This window comes from Gossypium hirsutum, chromosome A04 (genome assembly GCF_007990345.1).
Source record: "Gossypium hirsutum isolate 1008001.06 chromosome A04, Gossypium_hirsutum_v2.1, whole genome shotgun sequence".
Classification (NCBI taxonomy): Eukaryota; Viridiplantae; Streptophyta; class Magnoliopsida; order Malvales; family Malvaceae; genus Gossypium; species Gossypium hirsutum.
Window position 1 is genome coordinate 76,531,144 of NC_053427.1, and position 13,219 is coordinate 76,544,362.

Genomic DNA, 13,219 nt, shown 5'->3' on the forward strand with positions numbered 1-13,219 from the left:
ACACATACAAACATACATTTCCTAGTTATGAAATTTTGCTCCAATTTAAAACTTTTCACAATAACTTAATGTCCTCACCATGAGCCTTCGAGGCCCCAAACACACTTTGGAATTGATTCGGGCCTAATCTGTACACTCTAGAAATCTTTGTAGAATTTCAAGGAGACAAAGGCACACGCCCATGTGGAAGGGCGACACGCTCATGTGCCTATTTAACATGGCCGTGTTGAAGGCCCGTGTGACTCACACAGCCTGAGCATTTCAGGACACGTCCGTGTCCCTAGCCCTTGCGAATTTATTTTTCGATTTGAACCTACAGGGGTTTTCACACGACTTGACACATGCCCGTGTCCATGACCCGTGTCCCACACACAGCTAGGACACGACCGTGTCTTAGCCCGGGTGCAAAAAGCTTGAAATTCTGTTTCTAACGTCAGCAACTCCTTAAGGGCACACAGCCAAGGCACACGCTCGTGTGTTAGGCAGTGTCCTCCACACGGCTGAGACACACGACCGTGTCTCTACCAGTGTGTTTACTACCATGCATATTGAGTTGTAAAATTGAGGTGCAGGGGACACACGGCCGGACTACACGCCTGTGGGGAAAATCGTGTGTCACACACGGCCTAGACACACGCCCGTGTGTCTGCTTGTGTGGACAAAATAAGGCTATTTACCAAGCCTCTTTGCCACCCTTACTTGGACCAACCTACACAATATCAACCAAAACCAATCCAAGCATAACATATATAACCAAATCAACCACAACCATGAAAAATTAGCACCAATGCATTTAATAATAATCAATATTAGCCAACATTAATGGCCTACACAAAATGAATATCACATCCATCATATGAGCCAACACTTGTGGCTAAACTAACAAGACACTAAACAAATGATTCAAGTCCCTATACATGCCACAATCAAAACATTAAAAACTAGCTATACCAGAAGCTTCAGGTGATAGTGTGATCGATGCCTCCGACGTCCTTGGATCCTCGATACTAGCTTGGTGGCACTATAAGAAGATGGGAAAAAGAAAGAGTAAACATAAAGCTTAGTAAGTTGCATATAAATGAGTAACAACATCAACCATGCATATTATAATTCAACACAACATTCTTGAGTGAACAAAGTTAAATATCACTACATACTTATATATCACAAGTTTAGTCCAACAATTACAATATCATCCCAAAATCATTTTTATAGCTAGAACTTACTCATGTCATTCTTACCATCAAGGCAACAAAACTAAACTCATATCTCATGAGTTTCGAATAAGAACCAGTGTCACTTACAACACGATTATATCATTCCATATCATTGTCATAAGCTTTAAAATAACCCGTGAAACCATTTGGAATACTAAAGGATATCTGACAAGCTTTGCACAAGAGGGTGAATTACTGATGCCATGTTCCAAACATGGTCTTACATTGGCTTACATGTCGAGACAGATGCCATGTCCCATACATGGTCTTACACTAGCTCTCGTCTCAATGTCAATGCCATGTTCCAAACATGGTCTTACACTGGCTTTCATATCGTGGTCGATGCCATGTCCCAGACATGGTCTTACACTAGCGCACATATCAATGCCGATGCCATGTCCCAGACATGGTCTTGCACTAGCTCTTATTATATTGCTGATGCCATGTTCCAAACATGGTCTTACACTGGCTTTCATATCATGGTTGATACCATGTCCCAGACATGGTCTTACACTAGCACACATATCACCCAAATGTCATGGCATGGATATCCAATCTATTCCTAGGTTCAATCGGGACTCCACTACATTAAATTTCATCGTGCATTATTCATAAGCAAATTTCAACCATATTACGCAAAATTAATCATTCAACACATAATAACAATAAAGTTGTCTTTCTTACGTACAACTTACCTCGATATACAAAAAGTAGCGACTAATTGGATTTAATCTACTTGTTTGGCCTTCCTCTAGTCTAGGTCCGAATTTTGTATTTCTTGATCTAAAATGATAAAAATTCACTAATTTAATCATCATATTAATCAATGCATTTCATAAATCATATTTTGGCAAAATGACCATTTTGCCCCTAGACTTTCACAAAATTACTATTTTACCCCTAGGCTCGTAAATCGATTTTTATCAAATTGTCTCACTAACCAAGCCTAGCCAAATTATTTTTATACTAGAATAAGCCCACAATTCTCATTATTTCACACATTTACCACATGATTTATAACTTATGTAAAATGGTCCTTAATTAGGGTTTTCATGAAAACTACTTCACAAAAGTTCTTTGTTTTAAAACCAAGATTTATTTTCTTCCATAAAAAATTCAGCAAACAACATGAAAACTCTCATGGTAAAACCCTAGACTTTCAACAATTTTGCAAAATAATCCCCTTATTAGCTAGATTATGCTACAATGGTCCTAAAAGTACAAAAATTATCAAGAAAGGCCATCAAAATCACTTACTTGTAAAGGTAAAGAGTGACTGAAATTTTGAAGCTCCAAAACCCCTAAAATGGCTGATATTTTCGGTGGTATGGACAAAAGATGAAAAAGATGACAACCCTTTTCTTTTTGTTTATTTCTAGTCAAAATTAAGTTACTAACTTTACCTAATTTTGACTTTTCTACTCCTATTTGTCTCTATGGCCAGCCACCCTATTGAAATTGGTCTATTTACCCTTTAAAGACCCCTAAGTATGATTCTTTAGCTATTTAACACCATTTGTTAGAAGAATAATTTTTTCCCCTTTATGCGATTTAGTCCTTTTTCGCAATTGAGCATGCAATCGCTAAAATTATTTCACCAAAATTTTCATGCATTCAATAAACATGCTATAACACATAAAATAATATTAAAAATAATTTCTTCGACCCCATGTTAGTGGTTTCAAAACCACTATTCCAACTAAGCCCAAAATCGGGTTGTTACAATTCTCCCCCCTTAGGGATTTTCGTCCTCGAAAATCTTACCAATAAAAAGGTTAGGGTATTGATCTCTCGTAATCTTCTCGGGTTCCCATGTGGCCTCTTCAACCCCATGTCGATGCCACAGTACTTTCACGAGTGCTATACTTTTATTTCTCAATTGCTTGACCTCTCAGGCTAAGATTTTAACCGGCTCTTTGCCATAAGTCATGTCTGATCGAATCTCAACCTCTATTGGCGAAAGAACGTGTGAAAGGTCAGAACGGTAACGACACAACATCAACACATGGGAAACATTGTGGATCTTCTCTAACTCTGATGGCAAGGCTAATCAATAAGCTATCGGTCCAATTTTCTCAGTCACCTCATAAGGTCCAATAAAACGGGGACTTAATTTTCCTTTCTTACCGAATCTGAGAACTTTCTTCCACGAGGACACTTTCAAAAACACCTTATCACCCACTTGAAACTCAATTTCCTTTCGTTTCAAATCCGCATAGGATTTCTGTCTATTCGAAGAGGCCTTCAAACAATCACAAATTACCTTCACTTTCTCTTCCATTTCTTTGACTAAGCCAACCCCGTGAATCTGACTTTCTCTGAGTTCAGCCCAAAACAAGGGTGTTCGGCAATTACGCCCGTATAAAGCCTTGTAAGGCGCCATTTTCAAACTCGACTGATAGCTATTGTTGCAGGCAAACTCTACAAGAGGTAAATACTTTTCCCAGCTACATCGGAATTCAAGAACACAACACCGCAACATGTCTTTAAGAATCTGAATTACTCTCTCCGACTGGCCGTCAGTTTGCAAATGGAAAACCGTGCTAAAATTTAACTTTGTCCCCAAAGCTTTTTGTAACTTTTTCTAAAACCGTGAAGTAAACCTTGGATCTCTATCTGAAATAATCAACAAGGGTACTCCGTGAAGTCTTACAATTTTAGAAACATACAACTCGGCTAGTTTATTAAGCGAATAGTCGGTACGCACCGGAATAAAATGAGCGGATTTCGTTAGCCGATCGACTGTGACTCAAACAACATCTTTCTTCCTTGGTGACAACGGCAATCCCGTCACGAAGTCTATAGTAATCTGGTCATATTTCCACTAGGGAACCATCACAAGATGAAGTATACCCAAAGGTACTTGGTGCTCGGCTTTCACTTGCTGACAAATCAAACATCTCGTTACAAACTCTGAGATGTCTCTTTTCATACCCGGCCACCAATAAAATCTCTTCAAGTCACTATACATCTTAGTACTACCCGGATGGATTGACATACAACTACTATGTGCCTCGTGAAAAATTTTCTCAATAAGCTCATCATTTTTAGGTACACAGACCCTATCTCGGAACATCAAACAATCATCGATACTAATCTAAAAATCTGATTCGTCAATTGTCTCACACTGAGTCATCTTGGCTTGCAAATCTTTATCACTCTTCTAAGCTTCACAAATATCTTGAAGAAACATAGGTCTAGCTCTTAACTCTGCTAGAATCGAATCATCCTCAATTATGGAAAACTAAGTATTCATAGCTCTCAAAGCAAACAATGACTTCCTACTTAATGCATCAATGACCACGTTCGCCTTTCTCGGGTGATAGTCGATTACTAACTCATAATCTTTAATCAACTCTAGCCACCTTTGTTGTCATAGATTTAAATCCTTTTGAGTCATCAAGTATTTTAGGCTTTCATGGTCAGTGTATACCCTGCATTTCTCGCCATATAAATGGTGTCTCCAAATCTTCAGTGCAAACACTATGGCGGCTAACTCTAAGTCGTGAGTCAGATAGTTTTTCTCATGCGGCTTTAGCTGTGTCGAGGCATACTCTATCACCTTACCTTCTTGCATGAGCACGCATCTTAATCCATTCAAGGATGCATCACTATACACTACGAATTCTTTTCCCGGTTCTGGTTGTACTAAAATTGGAGCTTCAGTCAACAACGTCTTTAGTTTCTCAAAACTCTGTTGGCATTTTTCTGTCCATTCGACCTTGACATCTTTCTACAGCAACCTTGTCATCGGAGTAGCAATCATGGAGAATCCTTTAACGAATAGTCTGTAGTAGCCCACTAAGCTTAGAAAGCTTCTAATCTCTGATATATTCTTCGGCAGTTTCCACTCAACAATAGTCGAGATCTTACTTGGGTCAACTCTAATCCCATCACCCAACATGATGTGTCCTAGTAATCCAACCTCTCGGAGCCAAAACTCACTTTTACTAAACTTGGCATACAACTGCTTATCTCTTAAAGTCTGCAAAACAGTTCTCAAATGCTTCGCATGATCACTCTCATCACGAGAATAAATTAATATATCATTGATAAAAACTACAACAAATTTATCCAAGTATGACCGGAAAATACGGTTCATCAAGTCCATAAACACGGTGGGAGCATTTGTTAAGCCAAAGGGCATGACAAGGAATTCATAGTGCCCATACCTTGTCTGAAATGCGATTTTCGGTACATCTTATTCCTTAACTCTTAGTTGGTAGTAGCTAGATCTTAAGTCTATCTTAGAGAACACTGTGGCTCCTTTCAATTGGTCAAATAAATTGTTGATCCTTGGCAAGGGATACTTGTTCTTCACCTCACCTTGTTGAGCTGTCTGTAGTCTATACACAGCCTCATCGACCCGTTTTTCTTTTTCACAAAAAGTACCGGAGCACCCCACGGAGAATAGCTCGGTCTAGCAAAACCCTTACCCGTTAATTCTTGTAGCTGAGCCTTTAACTCTTTTAACTCCAACGGTGCCATCCTATACGGGGCAATCAATATAGGTGCAATACTAGGGACTAACTCAATACCAAATTTGACTTCTCTAACTGAAGGCAGTCCAGGCAACTCCTCTAGAAACACATCCGAAAACTCACATACCACTGGCACTGATTCAATCTTCAGTTCCGACGCTTGGGTATTCAACAAAAATGCCAGATAAGACTCATACCCCTTTCTCATATATTTTTCAGCAGTCAAAGAAGAAATCACTACAGGTAAGCTATCCGGTTCACCTAATTCAACCCGAAGAAGTTCAATGAATTTCTTCCCACAATTTACTATGACATCATGGGTAGACAACCAGTCCATACCAAGGATAATGTCAAATTCATCAAACGGCAATAACATGGGGTTAGCCGGAAAACAATGACCTCTAATTGTCAAGGGACAATTTCTATATACTTGGTCAACTAATACATGCTTGCCTAATGGGTTTGACACATTTACCACAAATTCTATAGACTCGACAGGCATATTCATGCTAGACACCAATTTCACACAAGCATACGAATAGGTAGACCTTGGATCTATCAAAGCAACAACAGAAATATCATGAAGAGAAAAAGTACCTGTAATCACTTCCGGTGATGATGCCTCTTCGTGAGCATGAATGGCATAATTTCTTACAGGTGCTCGGCCCTCGAACCTCACGGCGGAATCTCTAGGCGCACCTCTGCTGGTAGTCCCTCTTCCCAAATTCTTCTATGGTCTACCCCTCGAAGGAGCATTACTCGCTCTCACCTCTTGCTTTTCATCTTTCTCACCCATTTTAGGGCAGTTCCAGATGAAATGGTCGAACGACCTACATTTGAAACAGCTTCTTTAATTCCCTTGACACTCACCAAAATGGCAACTACCATACTGTGAACACTCTGGTCTGTTCGGTCGAGCACTACCAACACTCGCGATAGAAGTGGTCTGAGCCTTAGACACTGTGTACTGCTTATTCTTATTTCTACTCAAAAATCCCATTGAAGTATTCAATCGAGTAATAAATTCTCTCGATCTCTTAGATGAGGACTGGTGTGATTTCCCCATCTATCTTTTCCTTAAGTCACGAGACTCAATATAAACTTTTCTCTTTTCTTTGGTCAATTCTTGTGCCTTGCAAGCTCTTTCAACCAGCATCACAAACTCCCTTAACTCTAAGATGCCAACCAATAATCGGATGTCTTAGTTCAATTCGTCTTCAAATCTATTGCACATGATGGCTTCGGTAGATATACACTCCCTAGCGTATTTATTGAGCCTTACGAACTCACGCTCATATTCTGTTACTGTCATTCAGCCTTGTTTTAATTCTAGAAATTCCTTCCTCTTCTGATCTATAAACCTCTGACTAATTTACTTCTTTCAGAATTCCTCTTGGAAGAACTCCCATGTAATCCTTTCCCTGGGCATAACCGACACAAAGGTGTTCCACCACTGGTAGGCCGAGTATCGCAGAAGTGACACAATACATTTCATGCACTCTTCAGGTGTGCAAGATAACTCATCGAATATCCTAATGGTATTTTTTAGCCAGAACTCTGCCCTCTCGAGGTCATCATCTATGTTCGCTCTAAATTCTTCGGCCCCTTGCTTCCTAATTCTATCTACTGAAGGTTTTTCTCTCCTAACCAATTCTACTCCTTGGGGAGCCATATGGGCAGGCTGAGAAATCGGAGGAGGTGGGGGAGGAAGAGTGTTCGGATTTGCATGAACGAACTCCGAGTACCAAGCATCCATCATATGGAGTAGGCTTCTCTAGCCCCTCAGCCGTGACTCATTATTACGAGCCCACTCTCTAGTGGCACGGTCCCTTTAGCAGGAGCAGGTGTGTTACTCTCTACATAGTCCGCCATTGATCTGTCGGGATCTATTTACTAAATGAAAACACAATTTAAATTTGTCAGGAGTCGTCACACTATCACAATATATTTATGGCATGGATAGCTAGACTCGTACTCATGCTAAGTTAGTCTGAGAATCGACTAAACCATAGCAATGATACCACTAAATGTAACACCCCTTACCCGAGTTTGACACTGGAACAGGAATACGAGGTGTTACCGGACTTAAACACATATAAACATACATTTCTTAGTTATGAAATTTTGCTCCAATTTAAAACTTTTCACAATACTTTAATGTCCTTACCATGGGCCTTCGAAGCCCCAAACACACTTTGGAATTGATTCGGGACTAATCTGTGCACTCTAGAAATCTTTGTAAAATTTCAAGCAGACAGGGGCACACGCCCGTGTGGAAGGGCGACACGCCCATGTGCCTATTTAACATGGCCATGTTGAAGGCCCGTATGACTCGCACGGCCAGAGCATATCGGGACACGCCTATGTCCCTAGCCCATGCGACTTTATTTTTCGATCCGAACCTACAGAGGTTTTCACACAGCTTGACATACGCCCATGTCCCACACATGGCCAAGACACGCTTATGTCTCAGCCCAGGTACAAAATCCTTGACATTCTGTTTCTGACGTCAACAACTCCTTAAGGGCACACGGCCAAGGCATACGCCTGTGTGTTAGGTCGTATCCTCCACACGGCTGAGACACGTGGTCGTGTCTCTACCCGTGTGTTTACTACCATGCATACTAACTTGTAAAATTGAGGTTCATGGGATACACAGCCGGACTACATGCCCGTGGGGTAAATTGTGTGTCACACATAGCCTAGACACATGCCCGTGTGAATAAAATAAAGCTATTTACCAAGCCTCTTTGCTACCCTTACTTGTACCAATCTACAAAATATCAACCAAAATCAATCCAAGCATAACATATATAACCAAATCAACCACAACCATGAGAAATTTGCATCAATGTATTTAATAGTAATCAATATTAGCCAACATTAATGGCCTATACAAAATGAATATCACATCCATCATATGAGCCAACACTTGTGGCTAAACTAACAAAACACTAAATAAAAGATTCAAGTCCTTATACATGTCACAATCAAAACATTTAAACTAGCTATACCAAAAGCTTCAGGTGATAGTGTGATCAATGCCTCCGATGTCCCTGGATCCTCGATACTAGCTTGGCAGCACTATAAGAAGATAGAAAAGAGAAGGAGTAAGCATAAAGCTTAGTAAGTTGCATATAAATGAGTAACAACATCAATCATGCATATTATAATTCAACACAACATTCTTGAATGAATAAAGGTAAATATCACTACATACTTAATATCACAAGTTTAGGCTAACAATTACAATATCGTCCCAAAATCATTTTTATAGTTAGAGCTTACTCATGTCATTCTTACAATCAAGGCAACATAACTAGACTCATATCTCTTGAGTTTCGAATAAGAACCTGTGTCACTCACAACACAATTATATCATTCCATATCATTGTCATAAGCTTTAAAATAACCCGTGAAACCATTTGGAAAACTAAAGGATATCTGACAAGCTTTGCACAAGAGGCTGAATTGCCAATGCCATGTTCCAAACATGGTCTTACACTAGCTCACTTGTCGAGGCCGATGACATATCCCATACATGGTCTTACACTAGCTCTCATATTAAAGCCGATGCCATTTTCCAAACATGGTCTTACACTGGCTTTCATATCGTGGCCGATGTCATGTCCCAGACATGGTCTTACACTAGCGCACATATCAATGCCGATGCCATGTCCTAGACATGGTCTTGCACTAGCTCTCGTTACATTGCCGATGCCATGTTCCAAACATGGTCTTACACTGGCTCTCATATCGTGTTCGATTTCATGTCCCAGACATGGTCTTACACTAGCACACATATCACCCAAATGTCATGGCATGGATATCCAATCTATTCTTAGGTTCAATCGGGACTTTACTATATTAAATTTCATCATGCATTATTCATAAGAAAATTTCAACCATATTACGCAAAATTAATCATTCAACACATAATAACAATAAAGTTTCCTTACTTACGTACAACTAACCTCGGTATACAAAAAGTGGCGACTAATTGGATTTAATCTACTTGTTTGGCTTTCCCATGGTCTAGGTCCGGATTTTGTATTTCTTGATCTAAAATGATAAAAATTCATTAATTTAATCATCATATTAATCAATGCATTTCATAAAATCATATTTTGGCAAAATGACCATTTTGCCCGTAGACTTTCATAAAATTACTATTTTACCCCTAGGCTCGTAAATTGATTTTTATCAAATTTTCTCACTAACCAAGCCTAGCCAAATTCTTTTTATACTAGAAGAAGCCCACAATTCTCATTATTTCACACATTTACCACATGATTTATAACTTATGTAAAATGGTCCTTAATTAGGGTTTTCATGAAAACTACTTCACAAAAGTTCTTTGTTTTAAAACTAAGATTTATTTTCTTCCATAAAAAATTCAACAAACAACATGAAAACTCTCATGGTAAAACCCTAGACTTTCAAAAATTTTGCAAAATAATCCCCTCAATAGCTAGATTATGCTACAAGGGTCCTAAAAGTACAAAAATTATCAATAAAGGCCATCAAAATCACTTACTTATAAAGGTAAAGAGTGGCTGAAATTTTGAAGCTCCAAAACCCCTAAAATGCCTGATATTTTTGGTGGTATGGACAAGAGATGAAAAAGATGACAACCCTTTTCTTTTTGTTTAAATCTAGTCAAAATTAAGTTACTAACTTCACCTAATTTTGACTTTTCTACTCCTATTTGTCTGTATGGCCGGCCACCCTATTGAAATGGGTCTATTTACCCTTTAAAGACCCCTAAGTATGATTCTTTAGCTATTTAACACCATTTGTTAGAAGAACTATTTTTTTCCTCTTTATGCGATTTAGTCCCTTTTCGCAATTGAGCATGCAATCGCTAAAATTATTTCACCAAAATTTTCATGCATTCATATAAACATGCTATAACACATAAAATAATATTAAAAATAATTTCTCCGACCTCATGTTAGTGGTTTCAAAACCACTATTCCAACTAAGCCCAAAATCGGGCTGTTACAAATAGTTCTCATTTCCTTGATCTTGAGCCCATGCCTTCCATTCATATACTTCCGACATCATCCATTTTACCAGCAGGCTCTTCCTCACCAATCCTAACACCTGATAATATTTCACCGAGTCAGTCTTATACTTTTCCTAAGCCATCATTTTCCCCGTTTGTTCAACTAACCTCTTCCACTTCAATCCCATTACGATGCACCATATAGTCTATCAAACAACCCGCATGGATGAGGAATTATGTTTGCTCCAACCAATCTTCCACTTCCTTTGCTTCAGGTACATACCACATTTCTCATGTGTATTCTACTTTGCATTTCCCTGTTCATATTCATTCATTTGCAACCCATATTTCTTCCATGTTTAAACCCCAAACATATACCAAGGCTGTCTTATATCCATGATGGGTCAATGACATACAACAAGAAATTTGTGCTTTGGAAGACAATGGTACGTGAGAGGTTGTTTCTTTACCATTTGGTGTGGTTCCTATCGAGTACAAATGGGTTGATAAGATCAAATACAATTCTGATGGTTTTGTTAAGCGATTTAAAGCTCAGGTGGTGGGGAAAGGATACAACCAGCAAGCTGGTATTGATTTTCAGGAATCTTTTTCTCTTATGGTCAATATGTTACTGTTAGGACAGTCATTAGTGTGGCTACCATGAGTGACTGACCTCTTTTCCAAATGGATTTCTACAATGCTGTCTTGTAAGGTAATCTACATGAGGAGGTTTATATGGATATCTCAAAAGGTTTTCGCAAACAGGGGGAGTATAAGGTGTGTCATTTACTCAAATCATTGTACGAGTTGGAGCAAGCTTTTCGATAGTGGAATTTGAAGCTTATTGAGACATTGTTGCAAGGAGGTTACACACAAAGCAAACATGAATATTCTTTATTTTCAAAAAGGCAAGGAGGTAATATAGTCATACTACTTGTCTATGTTGATGATCTGTTAATCATAGGAAGTGACGTTGGTATGATCAATGAGCTTAAAATGGTTCTACATCAGAACTTTAAGATGAAGGACTTAAGTGCACTAAAAAATTTTCTTGGTATAGAGGTTATGAGGTCAAGTAAAGGTATTGTGTTAAGCCAAAGGAAGTATGCGTTGGAATTGATAGTCGATGTTCAGTTAGGAGAAGCAAAACCAACAAGTACACCTCTTGAACAAAATCAAAAACTTACTTCAATTGAATATGATGAAACTATACAACCAACTATCAATGGTGATGAGCTGGTTTCAGATATTACAGTATATCAATGACTTCTAGAAAGATTCCTCTATTTGACCAACACACGACCAGACATATCTTTTGCGGTTCAACACTTAAGCCAATTCATGCACAGACCAAAGAAATATCATTTAGAAGTTACTTTTCGAGTAGTTCGACATATAAAGAAAAATCTTGGCTAAGCTATTCTATTGAATACATCTAATAGAAGTAAGGTCTCTTTGGAATACACACGCATATAATCCATTGTTCTCCATAAATACTTAGGTATATGCTTAACTGCTTACCAGTGCCTTAGTCTTGGATTCTCCTGATATTGACTTACCAAACCCACTACAAAATAGATATTTGGGCTTGTGAATAACTTAACATACATGAGACTTCCTACTGCCAAAGCATAATGAACATTTCCCATTTTTTTACTTTCTTCCACTATCTCAAGATAGGCTTCTAAAGAGAGATGAAATCCCGATATGGAGGGTTGATTTCCCTACATCATTCCCAACAAGTAGGATATCATCAATATATAGAACGAGAAAAACCACCTTTCCATCCCCTAAACGTTTATAAACATAAGCCTCATCTACGTTTTGCTCAAATCCAAAAGTCTTTATCACTTGATCGAATCTTAGATTCCATGAGCAGGACGCTTGCTTAAGTTCATATATGGATCTAAGCAGTTTGCAAACTTTATGCTCATTTACTTTAGCTATATATCTAGTAGGTTGCATCATGTAGATGCTCTCTTCAAGACAATCATTCAAAAGTATTATCTTGACATCCATTTTTCAGATCTCTTAATTGAGAGTCATCACAATGGATAGTAATATGCGGATTGACTTTTTCATGACAACTAAAGAGCAGGTTTCTTCATAATTGATACTTTCTTTTTGAGTATAACCTTTTGTTACAAGTCTGATATTATAAGTTTCCACTTTTCCATCCTTATTTCTTTTCTTCTTGTAGATCCACTTACATCCTATGGGTCTTATCCCTTTCATTAAGTCTACAAGTTCCCACACTGAGTTGGAATACATAGAGTTCATCTCAGCTTTCATAGTTATCTCCCAAAGCTTGGAATCAACACTCTACATTACTTCGTCATATGTGAGTGGGTCATCATCTTCCTGTTCACCAAATTCAGTGTTAAAAACACTTCCACCAGATTGGAAGAACTCAGGCCTACAAAAGACCCTCCCACTACGACGAAGCTCCCTATGCTGCTGATCATTTACAGATCTACTATTAGGAGTTGGTTCTGGAACTGTTTCCATAAGGT